The sequence below is a fragment of the Oncorhynchus masou genome, chromosome 5 (assembly GCF_036934945.1).
Source record: "Oncorhynchus masou masou isolate Uvic2021 chromosome 5, UVic_Omas_1.1, whole genome shotgun sequence".
NCBI classification, from domain to species: Eukaryota; Metazoa; Chordata; class Actinopteri; order Salmoniformes; family Salmonidae; genus Oncorhynchus; species Oncorhynchus masou.
Window position 1 is genome coordinate 84,156,830 of NC_088216.1, and position 15,114 is coordinate 84,171,943.

Here is a 15,114-nt window from a genome sequence, read left to right on the forward strand (position 1 = left end):
AACACTGTATTACTGTAGACACTGTTAACACTGTATTACTGTAGACACTGTAGACGCTCCATATTACTGTAGACACTGTAGACGCTCCATATTGGAGGTGTAGACACTGTTGACGCTCCATATTACTGTAGACACTGTTGACGTCCATATTACTGTAGACACTGTTAATCGCCCATATTACTGTAGACACTGTTAACGCTCCATATTACTGTAGACACTGTTAACACTATATTACTGTAGACGCTCCATATTACTGTAGACACTGTTAACGCTCCATATTACTGTAGACACTTTTAACGCTCCATATTACTGTAGACACTTTTAACGCTCCATATTACTGTAGACACTGTTAACACTATATTACTGTAGACACTGTTAACACTATATATTACTGTAGACACTGTTAACACTTCATATTACTGTAGACACTGTTAACGCCTCCATATTACTGTAGACGCTCTATATTACTGTAGACACTTAACACTATATATTACTGTAGATACTGTTAACACTATATTACTGTAGACACTGTTAACACTATATTACTGTAGACACTGTTAACACTATTACTGTAGACACTGTTAACGCCCATATAACTGTAGACACTGTTAACACTATATTACTGTAGACACTGTTAATAATATAATATAATATATCCCATTTAGCAGACGCTTTTTGTCCAAAGTTTACTTACAAGTCGGCTGGGGCCACTACTTTTACATATGGGGTGGCCTCAGCGGGAATCGAATCCACGACGCTTGGCGTTGCAAGCGCCATGCTCTACCGACTGAGCCACATATTACTGTAGACACTGTTAACGCTCCATATTACTGTAGACACATTTAACACTATATTACTGTAGACACTGTTAACACTCCATATTACTGTAGACACTGTTAACGCTCCATATTACTGTAGACACTGTTAACACTATATATTACTGTAGACACGGTTAACGCTCCATATTACTGTAGACACTGTTAACACTCCATATTACTGTAGACACTGTTAACACTCCATATTACTGTTGTCGTGTCTTTGGCTATGCCGGATTAAGTGATATGACATGCTATTTTATAAAATCCTTTCTCTGTAATTAATATTACCTGATTGAGCTAATCATGTAAATGCAATTAACTAGAGTTGGGGCACCACAAAATAATATTTATAGAGCTGTTATCTTCTGAATAAACTCTTAAAGACCTAGTAATATTTTACATCAATGGCAGTCAATATTAATCGTCACCTTAATTCAGTCTTATCTGAAAGTTGTAAATTCTTGGTTCACAAGTTGAATCAGCAATACATAATTGAGTTTAATTAATTATTTACTAAATACCTATCTAATCACACAGAATGAATCATACATTGATTACAAATGATGTCATAAAGGGGAAAATCAAATCAAATTTTATTTGTCACATACACATGGTTAGCAGATGTTAATGCGAGTGTAGCGAAATGCTTGTGCTTCTAGTTCCGACAATGCAGTAATAACCAACAAGTAATCTAACTAACAATTCCTAAACTACTGTCTTATACACAGTGTAAGGGGATAAAGAATATGTACATAAGGATATATGAATGAGTGATGGTACAGAGCAGCATAGGCAAGATACAGTAGATGGTATCGAGTACAGTATATACATGTGAGATGAGTATGTAAACAAACAAAGTGGCATAGTTAAAGTGGCTAGTGATACATGTATTACATAAGGATGCAGTCGATGATATAGAGTACAGTATATATGTATGCATATGAGATGAATAATGTAGGGTAAGTAACATTATATAAGGTAGCATTGTTTAAAGTGGCTAGTGATATATTTACATCATTTCCCATCAATTCCCATTATTAAAGTGGCTGGAGTTGAGTCAGTGTCAGTGTGTTGGCAGCAGCCACTCAATGTTAGTGGTGGCTGTTTAACAGTCTGATGGCCTTGAGATAGAAGCTGTTTTTCAGTCTCTCGGTCCCAGCTTTGATGCACCTGTACTGACCTCGCCTTCTGGATGATAGCGGGGTGAACAGGCAGTGGCTCGGGTGGTTGATGTCCTTGATGATCTTTATGGCCTTCCTGTAACATCGGGTGGTGTAGGTGTCCTGGAGGGCAGGTAGTTTGCCCCCGGTGATGCGTTGTGCCAGACCTCACTACCCTCTGGAGAGCCTTACGGTTGAGGGCGGTGCAGTTGCCGTACCAGGCGGTGATACAGCCCGCCAGGATGCTCTCGATTGTGCATCTGTAGAAGTTTGTGAGTGCTTTTGGTGACAAGCCGAATTTCTTCAGCCTCCTGAGGTTGAAGAGGCGCTGCTGCGCCTTCTTCACGATGCTGTCTGTGTGAGTGGACCAATTTAGTTTGTCTGTGATGTGTATGCCGAGGAACTTAAAACTTGCTACTCTCTCCACTACTGTTCCATCAATGTGGATAGGGGGGTGTTCCCTCTGCTGTTTCCTGAAGTCCACAATCATCTCCATAGTTTTGTTGACGTTGTGTGAGGTTATTTTCCTGACACCACACTCCGAGGGCCCTCACCTCCTCCCTGTAGGCCGTCTCGTCGTTGTTGGTAATCAAGCCTACCACTGTTGTGTCGTCCATGCAAACTTGATGATTGAGTTGGAGAACGCTGCGTGGCCCACGCAGTCGTGGGTGAACAGGGAGTACAGGAGAGGGCTCAAACGCACCCTTGTGGGGCCCCAGTGTTGAGGATCAGCGGGGGAGGAGATGTTGTTACCTACCCTCACCACCTGGGGGCGGACGTCCAGGAAGTCCAGTACCCAGTTGCACAGGGGCGGTGAGACCCGGGGTCTCGAGCTTGATGACGAGCTTGGAGGGTACTATGGTGTTGAATGCCGAGCTGTAGTCGATGAACAGCATTCTCACATAGGTATTCCTCTTGTCCAGATGGGTTAGGGCAGTGTGCAGTGTGGTTGAGATTGCATCGTCTGTGGACCTATTTGAGCGGTAAGCAAATTGGAGTGGGTCTAGGGTGTCAGGTAGGGTGGAGGTGATATGGTCCTTGACTAGTCTCTCAAAGCACTTCATGATGACGGAAGTGAGTGCTACGGGGCGGTGGTCGTTTAGCTCAGTTACCTTAGCTTTCTTGGGAACAGGAACAATGGTGGCCCTCTTGAAGCATGTGGGAACAGCAGACTGGTATAGGGATTGATTGAATATGTCCGTAAACACACCAGCCAGCTGGTCTGCGCATGCTCTGAGGGTGCGGCTGTGGATGCCGTCTGGGCCTGGCAGCCTTGCGAGGGTTAACACGTTTAAATGTTTTACTCACCTCGGCTGCAGTGAAGGAGAGACAGCATTTTTCTGTTGTAGGCAGTGTCAGTGGCACTGTATTGTCCTCAAAGCGGGCAAAAAAGTTATTTAGTCTGCCTGGGAGCAAGACATCCTGGTCCGTGACTGGGCTGGATTTCTTCCTGTAGTCCGTGATTGACTGTAGACCCTGCCACATGCCTCTTGTGTCTGAGCCGTTGAATTGGGATTCTACTTTGTCTCTGTGCTGACGCTTAGCTTGTTTGATAGCCTTACGGAGGGAATAGCTGCATTGTTTGTATTCAGTCATGTTACCAGACACCTTGCCCTGATTGAAAGCAGTGGTTCGCGCTTTCAGTTTCACGCGAATGCTGCCATCAATCCAAGGTTTCAGGTTAGGGAATGTTTTAATCATTGCTATAGGAACGACATCTTCAACGCAAGTTCTAATGAACTCGCACACCGAATCAGCGTATTCGTCAATGTTGTTATTTGACGCAATACGAAACATGTCCCAGTCCACGTGGTGGAAGCAGTCTTGGAGTGTGGAGTCAGCTTGGTCGGACCAGCGTTGGACAGACCTCAGCGTGGGAGCTTCTTTCTTAAACTTTTGTCTGTAGGCAGGTATCAGCAAAATGGAGTCGTGGTCAGCTTTTCCGAAAGGGGCGGGGCAGGGGCCTTATATGCGTCGCGGAAGTTAGAGTAACAGTGATCCAAGGTTTTTCCACTCCCTGGTTGCGCAATCGATATGCTGATAAAATTTAGGAGTCTTGTTTTCAGATTAGCCTTGTTAAAACGTCCCTAGCGGACGGAACAGATATGACAGCTGGTTACACAAAGAAAAGTGGGTTGGGTTTGAGTGAAAGAGCGGGAAGACTGAAGAACAAAGGGAGAATCTATGCTATCGTAAATACAATATCCTATGCATTCGAAATTACCACCCATTTGGAAAAGGATAATGCGATAAGTATTTACTCTGAGCTGCGCTTCAATAGAGTTGGTGGTAGATGGAAGGCCGTGTTGCCCAACAGAGTCATTTGTCCTTTGAAGAGTGTCTCTGGTGGTGAACGGGATACGTTGTAGTGTCGTCATTGTGTGGTAGATGGAATACTCTGTCCGTCCCTTTCCTAGCCCACATTTTGCAGCTGCTGTTGCTAACTCAACGGCTAGGAGATATCACTTCTGTAGCGAATAAGAGTTCAAAGTTCATACCATTCGCAACCAAAGCTCACGCTGAGGTTGACTTAGTTCTGTAGTTGACATGTTAGTCCTTTTCAACATATGGACCGTCGTCCTCACATCCTCGGAACAGGAGGTTATATTGTCGTCAAGGCTTTATATAGGAAGGGAGAGGAGGCCGTGTTTCATTGGTTATAACCAATGTCTCTTCACGTGGGCGGGCCACTGATTGAGCAGAGCCCTAACTTATTGAAAACCCAAATCTCTCATTTGGAAGCTAAAATTACATTTAATCTTTTCACCAATAATCTCATATTCAAACATTTAAATTGAGACAACAATACCATGTGAATCTGATAACTCTGATGTGTAGACTTTCCACTGTAGAGTTTATGTCATCTTATCATTGATGAGAATGTCTCAGATGACAATCGAATTTATGTCATCTTATCATTGATGAGAATGTCTCAGATGACAACCGAATTGGTCGGATTACCAGAATATAGTTCATTTCCCCGCAACTTCTGATGTTCCCAGAATCTCTATGTTTACCAAAGGATTTTCAATAGTCACATCAGTAGGGTAGAGAGAGGAAAGGGGGTATTTATGACTGTCATAAACCTACCTCCAGGCCAACGTCATGACACTGTTAACACTCCCGTATTACTGTAGACACTGTTAACACTCCATATTACTGTAGACACTGTTAACGCTCCATATTACTGTAGACACTGTTAACACTATATTACTGTAGACGCTCCATATTACTGTAGACACTCCATATTACTGTAGACACTGTTAACGCTCCATATTACTGTAGACACTGTTAACGCTCCATATTACTGTAGACACTGTTAACACTATATATATACTGTAGACACTGTTAACACTATATATTACTGTAGACACTGTTAACACTATATATTACTGTAGACACTGTTAACACTATATATTACTGTAGACACTGTTAACACTATATTACTGTAGACACTGTTAACGCTATGTTACTGTAGACACTGTTAACGCTATGTTACTGTAGACATTGTTAACGCTCCATATTACTGTAGACACTGTTAACACTCCATATTACTGTAGACACTGTTAACACTCCATATTACTGTGAACACTGTTAACACTCCATATTACTGTAGACACTGTTAACGCTCCATATTACTGTAGACACTGTTAACGCCATATTACTGTAGACACTGTTAACCTGCCATATTACTGTAGACACTGTTAACGCTATATTACTGTAGACACTGTTAACGCTATATTACTGTAGACACTGTTAACGCTATATTACTGTAGACACTGTCAACGCTATATTACTATAGACACTGTTAACACTCATATTACTGTAGACACTTAACGCTCCATATTACTGTAGACACTGTTAACACTATATATTACTGTAGACACTGTTAACACTATATATTACTGTAGACACTGTTAACGCCATATTACTGTAGACACTGTCAACGCTATATTACTATAGACACTGTTAACACTATATTACTGTAGACATAGCAGCTCCATATTACTGTAGACACTGTTAACGCTATATATTACTGTAGACACTGTTAACGCTATATTACTGTAGACACTTAACGTCCATATTACTGTAGACACTGTTAACGCTATATTACTGTAGACACTGTTAACGCTATATTACTATAGACACTGTTAACACTATATTACTGTAGACACTGTTAACACTATATATTACTGTAGACACTGTTAACGCCATATTACTGTAGACACTGTTAACGCTATATTACTATAGACACTGTTAACGCTATATTACTATAGACACTGTTAACACTATACCTGTAGACACTGTCAATGCTATATTACTATAGACACTGTTAACACTATATTACTGTAGACACTTAACGCCTCATATTACTGTAGACACTGTTAACACTATATTACTGTAGACACTGTTAACACTATATTACTGTAGACACTGTTAACGCCATATTACTGTAGACACGCTCCATATTAGCTCCATATGACTGTAGACACTGTTAACGCCTCCATATTACTGTAGACACTGTTAACACTATATTACTGTAGACACTGTTAACGCCATATTACTGTAGACACTGTTAACACTATATTACTGTAGACGCATCCATATTACTGTAGACACGTTAACACTATAACTGTAGACACTGTTAACACATATTACTGTAGACACTGTTAACACTCCATATTACGTAGACACTGTTAACACTATATGACTGTAGACACTGTTAACGCTCCATATTACTGTAGACACTGTTAACACTATATTACTGTAGACACTGTTAACCGCTCCATATTACTGTAGACACTGTTAACGCTCCATATGACTGTAGACACTTAACGCTATAACTTCAACAAGCATTTCTCAACGGCTGGCCATGCCTTCCGCCCCGGCTACTCCAACCTCAGCCAACAGCCTCCGCCCCCACCGCAGCTTCTCGCCCAAGCCTTCCAGGTTCTCCTTTACCCAAATCCAGATAGCAGATGTTCTGAAAGAGCTGCAAAACCTGGACCCGCATAAATCAGCTGGGCTTGACAATCTGGATCCTCTATTTCTGAAACTATCACGCCGCCATTGTCGCAACCCCTATTACCAGCCTGTTCAACCTCTCTTTCATATCGTCTGAGATCCCCAAGGATTGGAAAGCTGCCGCAGTCATCCCCCTCTTCAAAGGGGGAGACACCCTGGACCCAAACTGTTACAGACCTATATCCATCCTGCCCTGCCTATCTAAGGTCTTCGAAAGCCAAGTCAACAAACAGGTCACTGACCATCTCGAATCCCACCGTACCTTCTCCGCTGTGCAATCTAGTTTCCGAGCCTGTCACGGGTGCACCTCAGCCACACTCAAGGTACTAAACGATATCATAACCGCCATCGATAAAAGACAGTACTGTGCAGCCGTCTTCATCGACCTTACCAAGGCTTTCGACTCTGTCAATCACCATATTCTTATCGGCAGACTCAGTAGCTCTCGGCCGGATGACTGCCTTGCCTGGTTCACCAACTACTTTGGTAGACAGAGTTCAGTGTGTCAAATCGGAGGGCATGCTGTCCGGTCCTCTGGCAGTCTCTATGGGGTGCTACAGGGTTCACCTCGGCCGACTTTTCTGTATATATCAATGATGTTGTTTCTGCTATGGGTGATTCCCTGATCCACCTCTACGCAGACGACATACAATTCTATATACTCCGCCCGGCCCTGGACACTGTGATATTCAACCTCCAAACGAGCTTCAATGCCATACACCACTCCTTCCGTGGCCTCCAACTGCTCTTAAACGCTAGTAAAACCAAATGCATGCTTTTCAACCGATCGCTGCCTGCACCCGCATGCCCGACGAGCATCACCACCCTGGATGGTTCCGACCTTGAATATGTGGACACCTATAAGTACCTAGGTGTCTGGCTAGACTGTAAACTCTCCTTCCAGACTCATATCAAACATCTCCAATTGAAAATCAAATCAAGAGTCGGCTTTCTATTCCGCAACAAAGCCTCCTTCACTCACGCCGCCAAACTAACCCTAGTAAAACTGACTATCCTACCGATCCTCGACTTCGGCGATGTCATCTACAAAATTGCCTCCAACACTCTACTCAGCAAACTGGATGCAGTTTATCACAGTGCCATCCGTTTTGTCACTAAAGCACCTTATACCACCCACCACTGCGACTTGTATGCTCTAGTCGGCTGGCCCTCGCTACATATTCGTCGCCAGACCCACTGGCTCCAGGTCATCTACAAGTCCATGCTAGGTAAAGTTCGCCTTATCTCAGTTCACTGGTCACGATGGCAACACCTATCCGCAGCACGCGCTCCAGCAGGTGTATCTCACTGATCATCCCTTTAAAGCCAACACCTCGGCTTGTGCCGTCTTTCGTCCCAGTACTCTGCTGCCTGTGACTGGAACGAATTGCAAAATCCCTGAAGTTGAGACTTATCTCTCACCAACTACAAACATGCTATCTGAGCAGCTAACCGATCACGGTAGCTGTACATAGTCTATCGGTAAATAGCCCACCCATTTTCACCTACCTCATCCCCACACTGTTTTTATTTATTTACTTTTCTGCTCTTTTTTGCACACCAGTAGCTCTACCTGTACATGACCACCTGATCATTTATCACTCCAGTGCTAATCTGCAAAATTGTAATTATTCGCCTACCTCCTCATGCCTTTTGCACACAATGTATATAGACTCCCTTTTTTGTACTGTGTTATTGACTTGTTAATTGTTTACTCCATGTGTAACTCTGTGTTGTCTGTTCACACTGCTAAGCTTTATCTTGGCCAGGTCTCAGTTGCAAATGAGAACATTTCTCAACTAGCCTACCTGGTTAAATAAAGGTGATAAAAAAATAAAATAAAAATATATTACTGTAGACACTGTTAACACTCCATATTACTGTTAACACTCCATATTACTGTAGACACTGTTCAACACTCCATATTACTGTAGACACTGTTAACGCTATATTACTAGACACTGTTAACACTCCATATTACTGTAACACTCCATATTACTGTAGACACTGTTAACGCTCATATTACTGTAGACACTGTTAACACTCCATATTACTGTAGACTGTTAACCTATATTACTGTAGACACTGTTAACACTCCATATTACTGTAGACACTTTAACACTCCATATTACTGTAACACTCCATATTACTGTAGACACTGTTAACACTATATTACTGTAGACACTGTTAACACTCCATATTACTGTAGACGCTCCATATTACTGTAGACACTGTTAACACTATATTACTGTAGACACTATTGTACTCATATTACTATGGAAGCGCTCCATAATACTGTAGACACTGTTAACACTATATTACTGTAGACACTGTTAACACTATATATTACTGTAGACACTGTTAACACTATATTACTGTAGACACTGTTAACACTCCATATTGGTGTTCCATTCATGTGTGGCCATATGTCTTCATTAATGTACACTAACTCATACTAAACAATTAGATTTTATCGCTCCGGATAAAATAAGAAAATGTGTGCTTTATTTAATTTATTTTTGAGGGAATGAAAATGTCTTAGTTTTCTTGTTCCCATTAACCCATTAACATTGTATGATAACTTTCTTAACAACAAATGTTTATTTTCTGAGCGTGAAATGTACTAGTGATTGTTGGAGAAGAATTACTTAATAACATCTGAAACCCCGTCTATTCTAGCCAAAGACGACAGCCCAGCCTGATGTCAACGCCCAGCCTGCCACAACCCCAGCTTCAGATCCGGCTGCTCAGACTGCAGTGAACGGAGTAGACGCTGAGAGAGCCAGGGAGTTAACACTGGCTGTGGCAGAACAGGTAAGATGGAGGGGGACGAATGTAACGAATTAGAAATTAGGGGAGAAACAATGGAAGTTTAAGCAATTAAATAATCGTCCCCTGAGACAGTTACAAAGTACATGATTTTCTTCCAAGATGTCTTGTTAGGATGACGTCCTGATTTTGGGATATGTTACCAATGTGGGATATTGTGTGATGTGGATGATTCCTGATGCTCACGTTACCTCTCGATCAAATATATCGAAACGTGATATTTGTCCCTTCTATTCTACATTATTTCTGCTCCATGGTGAGACGGTGTTCATTAATTAACTGACTAGTTGGTAATGTCGTCAGTCTGACCTGCTCTCTACCAGGGGGAGAAGGTGCTAGTTGGTAATGTCGTCAGTCTGACCTGCTCTCTACCAGGGAGAGAAGGTGCTAGTTGGTAATGTCGTCAGTCTGACCTGTTCTCTACCAGGGGGAGACGGTGCTAGTTGGTAATGTCGTCAGTCTGACCTGTTCTCTACCAGGGGGAGAAGGTGCTAGTTGGTAATGTCGTCAGTCTGACCTGTTCTCTACCAGGGGGAGAAGGTGCTAGTTGGTAATGTCGTCAGTCTGACCTGCTCTCTACCAGGGGGAGAAGGTGCTAGTTGGTAATGTCGTCAGTCTGACCTGCTCTCTGCCAGGGAGAGAAGGTGCTAGTTGGTAATGTCGTCAGTCTGACCTGTTCTCTGCTCTCTACCAGGGGGAGACGGTGCTAGTTGGTAATGTCGTCAGTCTGACCTGTTCTCTACCAGGGAGAGAAGGTGCTAGTTGGTAATGTCGTCAGTCTCACCTGCTCTCTACCAGGGGGAGAAGGTGCTAGTTGGTAATGTCGTCAGTCTGACCTGTTCTCTACCAGGGAGAGAAGGTGCTAGTTGGTAATGTCGTCAGTCTGACCTGCTCTCTGTTCTCTACCAGGGGGAGAAGGTGCTAGTTGGTAATGTCGTCAGTCTGACCTCTGCTAGGGGGAGAATGTGCTAGTTGGTAATGTCGTCAGTCTGACCTGCTCTCTACCAGGGAGAGAAGGTGCTAGTTGGTAATGTCGTCAGTCTGACCTGTTCTCTGCTCTCTACCAGGGGGAGAAGGTGCTAGTTGGTAATGTCGTCAGTCTGACCTGCTCTCTACCAGGGAGAGAAGGTGCTAGTTGGTAATGTCGTCAGTCTGACCTGCTCTCTACCAGGGGGAGAAGGTGCTAGTTGGTAATGTCGTTAGTCTAACCTGCTCTCTGCTCTCTGCCAGGGGAGAGGGTGCTAGTTGGTAATGTCGTTAGTCTAACCTGCTCTCTGCTCTCTGCCAGGGGGAGAAGTTGCTAGTTGGTAATGTCGTTAGTCTAACCTGCTCTCTGCTCTCTACCAGGGCGAGAAGGTCCGGACCCTGAAGGGCCAGAAGGCAGAGGAAACTGTGATTGGAGCAGAGGTCACCAAACTACTGGAACTGAAGAAACGGCTGTCCCTGGCTGAGGGAAAGGACCCAGAACCAGTGCTGACAAAAGGCAAGAAGAACGCCCAGCCTGCCACAACCCCAGCTTCAGATCCGGCTGCTCAGACTGCAGTGAACGGAGTAGACGCTGAGAGAGCCAGGGAGTTAACACTGGCTGTGGCAGAACAGGTAAGATGGAGGGGGACGAATGTAACAAATTAGAAATTAGGCGAGAAACAATGAAATAACTGGCCCCTAAGACATGACTTTCACCAGAAATGTCTTGTTACTTTGCCATGCGGGACATAGGCATGTGTAAAGTGACACAACCTTAGCATTTCAAGTCATGTCCGTGTATCCATGGGTGGGCTTGAGGTAATGAGGACTATCTAGCTGGTATTAATGACCCGACTTCACATAACACGCCCAATACCGGCATTTGCGCCAAGCAAACCACTGTTTTTCAATAGAGAACTAAGTTTCAATTACGTAAACGGCTACAGTGAGCTAACTGTTACCCATTTCTACACCTGACCCCTCAGCCAGCTAACTTCTACACCTGACCCTCAGCCAGCTAACTGTTACCCACATCTACACCTGACCTCTCAGTGAGCTAACTGTTACCCACTTCTACACCTGACCTCTCAGTGAGCTAACTGTTACCCACTTCTACACCTGACCCCTCAGCCAGCTAACTGTTACCCACATCTACACCTGACCCCTCAGCCAGCTAACTTCTACACCTGACCCCTCAGTGAGCTAACTGTTACCCACATCTACACCTGACCCCTCAGCCAGCTAACTTCTACACCTGACCTCTCAGTGAGCTAACTGTTACCCACTTCTACACCTGACCTCTCAGTGAGCTAACTGTTACCCACTTCTACACCTGACCCCTCAGTGAGCTAACTGTTACCCACTTCTACACCTGACCCTCAGTGAGCTAACTGTTACCCACATCTACACCTGACCCCTCAGCCAGCTAACTTCTACACCTGACCTCTCAGTGAGCTAACTGTTACCCACTTCTACACCTGACCTCTCAGTGAGCTAACTGTTACCCACTTCTACACCTGACCCCTCAGTGAGCTAACTGTTACCCACTTCTACACCTGACCTCTCAGTGAGCTAACTGTTACCCACTTCTACACCTGACCCCTCAGTGAGCTAACTGTTACCCACTTCTACACCTGACCTCTCAGTGAGCTAACTGTTACCCACTTCTACACCTGACCCCTCAGTGAGCTAACTGTTACCCACTTCTACACCTGACCTCTCAGTGAGCTAACTGTTACCCACTTCTACACCTGACCTCTCAGTGAGCTAACTGTTACCCACTTCTACACCTGACCCCTCAGTGAGCTAACTGTTACCCACTTCTACACCTGACCTCTCAGTGAGCTAACTGTTACCCACTTCTACACCTGACCCCTCAGTGAGCTAACTGTTACCCACTTCTACACCTGACCCCTCAGTGAGCTGACTGTTACCCACTTCTACACCTGACCTCTCAGTGAGCTGACTGTTACCCACATCTACACCTGACCTCTCAGTGAGCTAACTGTTACCCACATCTACACCTGACCTCTCAGTGAGCTAACTGTTACCCACTTCTACACCTGACCTCTCAGTGAGCTAACTGTTACCCACATCTACACCTGACCCCTCAGCCGGCTAACTTCTACACCTGACCCCTCAGTGAGCTAACTGTTACCCACATCTACACCTGACCCCTCAGCCAGCTAACTTCTACACCTGACCCCTCAGCCGGCTAACTTCCACACCTGACCTCTCAGTGAGCTAACTGTTACCCACTTCTACACCTGACCTCTCAGTGAGCTAACTGTTACCCACATCTACACCTGACCTCTCAGTGAGCTAACTGTTACCCACATCTACACCTGACCCCTCAGTGAGCTAACTGTTACCCACTTCTACACCTGACCTCTCAGTGAGCTAACTGTTACCCACATCTACACCTGACCCCTCAGCCGGCTAACTTCTACACCTGACCCTCAGTGAGCTAACTGTTACCCACATCTACACCTGACCCCTCAGCCAGCTAACTTCTACACCTGACCCCTCAGTGAGCTAACTGTTACCCACATCTACACCTGACCCCTCAGCCGGCTAACTTCTACACCTGACCCCTCAGCCGGCTAACTTCTACACCTGACCTCTCAGTGAGCTAACTGTTACCCACTTCTACACCTGACCTCTCAGTGAGCTAACTGTTACCCACATCTACACCTGACCCCTCAGCCGGCTAACTTCTACACCTGACCCCTCAGTGAGCTAACTGTTACCCACATCTACACCTGACCCCTCAGCCAGCTAACTTCTACACCTGACCCCTCAGTGAGCTAACTGTTACCCACATCTACACCTGACCCCTCAGCCGGCTAACTTCTACACCTGACCCCTCAGCCGGCTAACTTCTACACCTGACCTCTCAGTGAGCTAACTGTTACCCACATCTACACCTGACCCCTCAGCCGGCTAACTTCTACACCTGACCCTCAGCCGGCTAACTTCTACACCTGACCCCTCAGCCGGCTAACTTCTACACCTGACCTCTCAGTGAGCTAACTGTTACCCACATCTACACCTGACCCCTCAGCCGGCTAACTTCTACACCTGACCTCTCAGTGAGCTAACTGTTACCCACATCTACACCTGACCCCTCAGCCGGCTAACTTCTACACCTGACCCTCAGTGAGCTAACTGTTACCCACTTCTACACCTGACCCCTCAGCCAGCTAACTGTTACCCACTCCATATTACTGTAGACACTGGAAGGAGAGTTGGTAATGTCGTCAGTCTGACCTGCTCTCTACCAGGGGAGAAGGTGCTAGTTGGTAATGTCGTCAGTCTAACCTGCTCTCTGCTCTCTGCCAGGGGGAGAAGGTGCTAGTTGGTAATGTTGTCAGTCTAACCTGCTCTCTGCTCTCTGCCAGGGAGAGAGGTGCTAGTTGGTAATGTCGTTAGTCTAACCTGCTCTCTGTTGTCTACCAGGGGGAGTAGGTGCTAGTTGGTAATGTCAGTCAGTCTAACCTGCTCTCTGTTGTCTACCAGGGGAGTAGGTGCTAGTTGGTAATGTCGTTAGTCTAACCTGCTCTCTGCCAGGGGGAGAAGGTGCTAGTTGGTAATGTCATCAGTCTAACCTGCTCTCTGCTCTCTGCCAGGGAGAGAAGGTGCTAGTTGGTAATGTCGTTAGTCTAACCTGCTCTCTGTTGTCTACCAGGGGGAGTAGGTGCTAGTTGGTAATGTCGTCAGTCTAACCCTGCTCTCTGTTGTCTACCAGGGGGAGAAGGTGCTAGTTGGTAATGTCGTCAGTCTGACCTGTTCTCTGCTCTCTACCAGGGGGAGAAGGTGCTAGTTGGTAATGTCATCAGTCTGACCTGCTCTCTGCTCTCTACCAAGGGGAGAAGGTGCTAGTTGGTAATGTTGTCAGTCTAACCTGCTCTCTGCCAGGGGAGAAGGTGCTAGTTGGTAATGTCATCAGTCTGACCTGCTCTCTGTTGTCTACCAGGGGAGACGGTGCTAGTTGGTAATGTCGTCAGTCTGACCTGCTCTCTACCAGGGGGAGAAGGTGCTAGTTGGTAATGTCGTCAGTCTGACCTACTCTCTGCTCTCTACCAGGGGGAGACGGTGCTAGTTGTTAATGTCGTCAGTCTGACCTGCTCTCTGCCAGGGGGAGAAGGTGCTAGTTGGTAATGTCGTCAGTCTGACCTACTCTCTGCTCTCTACCAGGGGGAGACGGTGCTAGTTGGTAATGTCGTCAGTCTGACCTGCTCTCTGCCAGGGGAGAAGGTGCTAGTTGGTAATGTCGTCAGTCTGACCTGCTCTCTGCTCTCTACCAGGGGAGAAGG

At 45.2% G+C, this 15,114-nt stretch overlaps 2 pseudogenes; one reads left to right on the forward strand and one right to left on the reverse strand.

Moving 5' to 3' along the window:
* The window catches only part of LOC135540403 (methionine--tRNA ligase, cytoplasmic-like), a 34,372-nt pseudogene extending 22,700 nt beyond the window's left edge, over positions 1 to 11,672 (forward strand).
* Positions 1 to 15,114, reverse strand: part of LOC135530120 (kinesin heavy chain-like) — a 184,497-nt pseudogene that overhangs the window by 134,356 nt on the left and 35,027 nt on the right.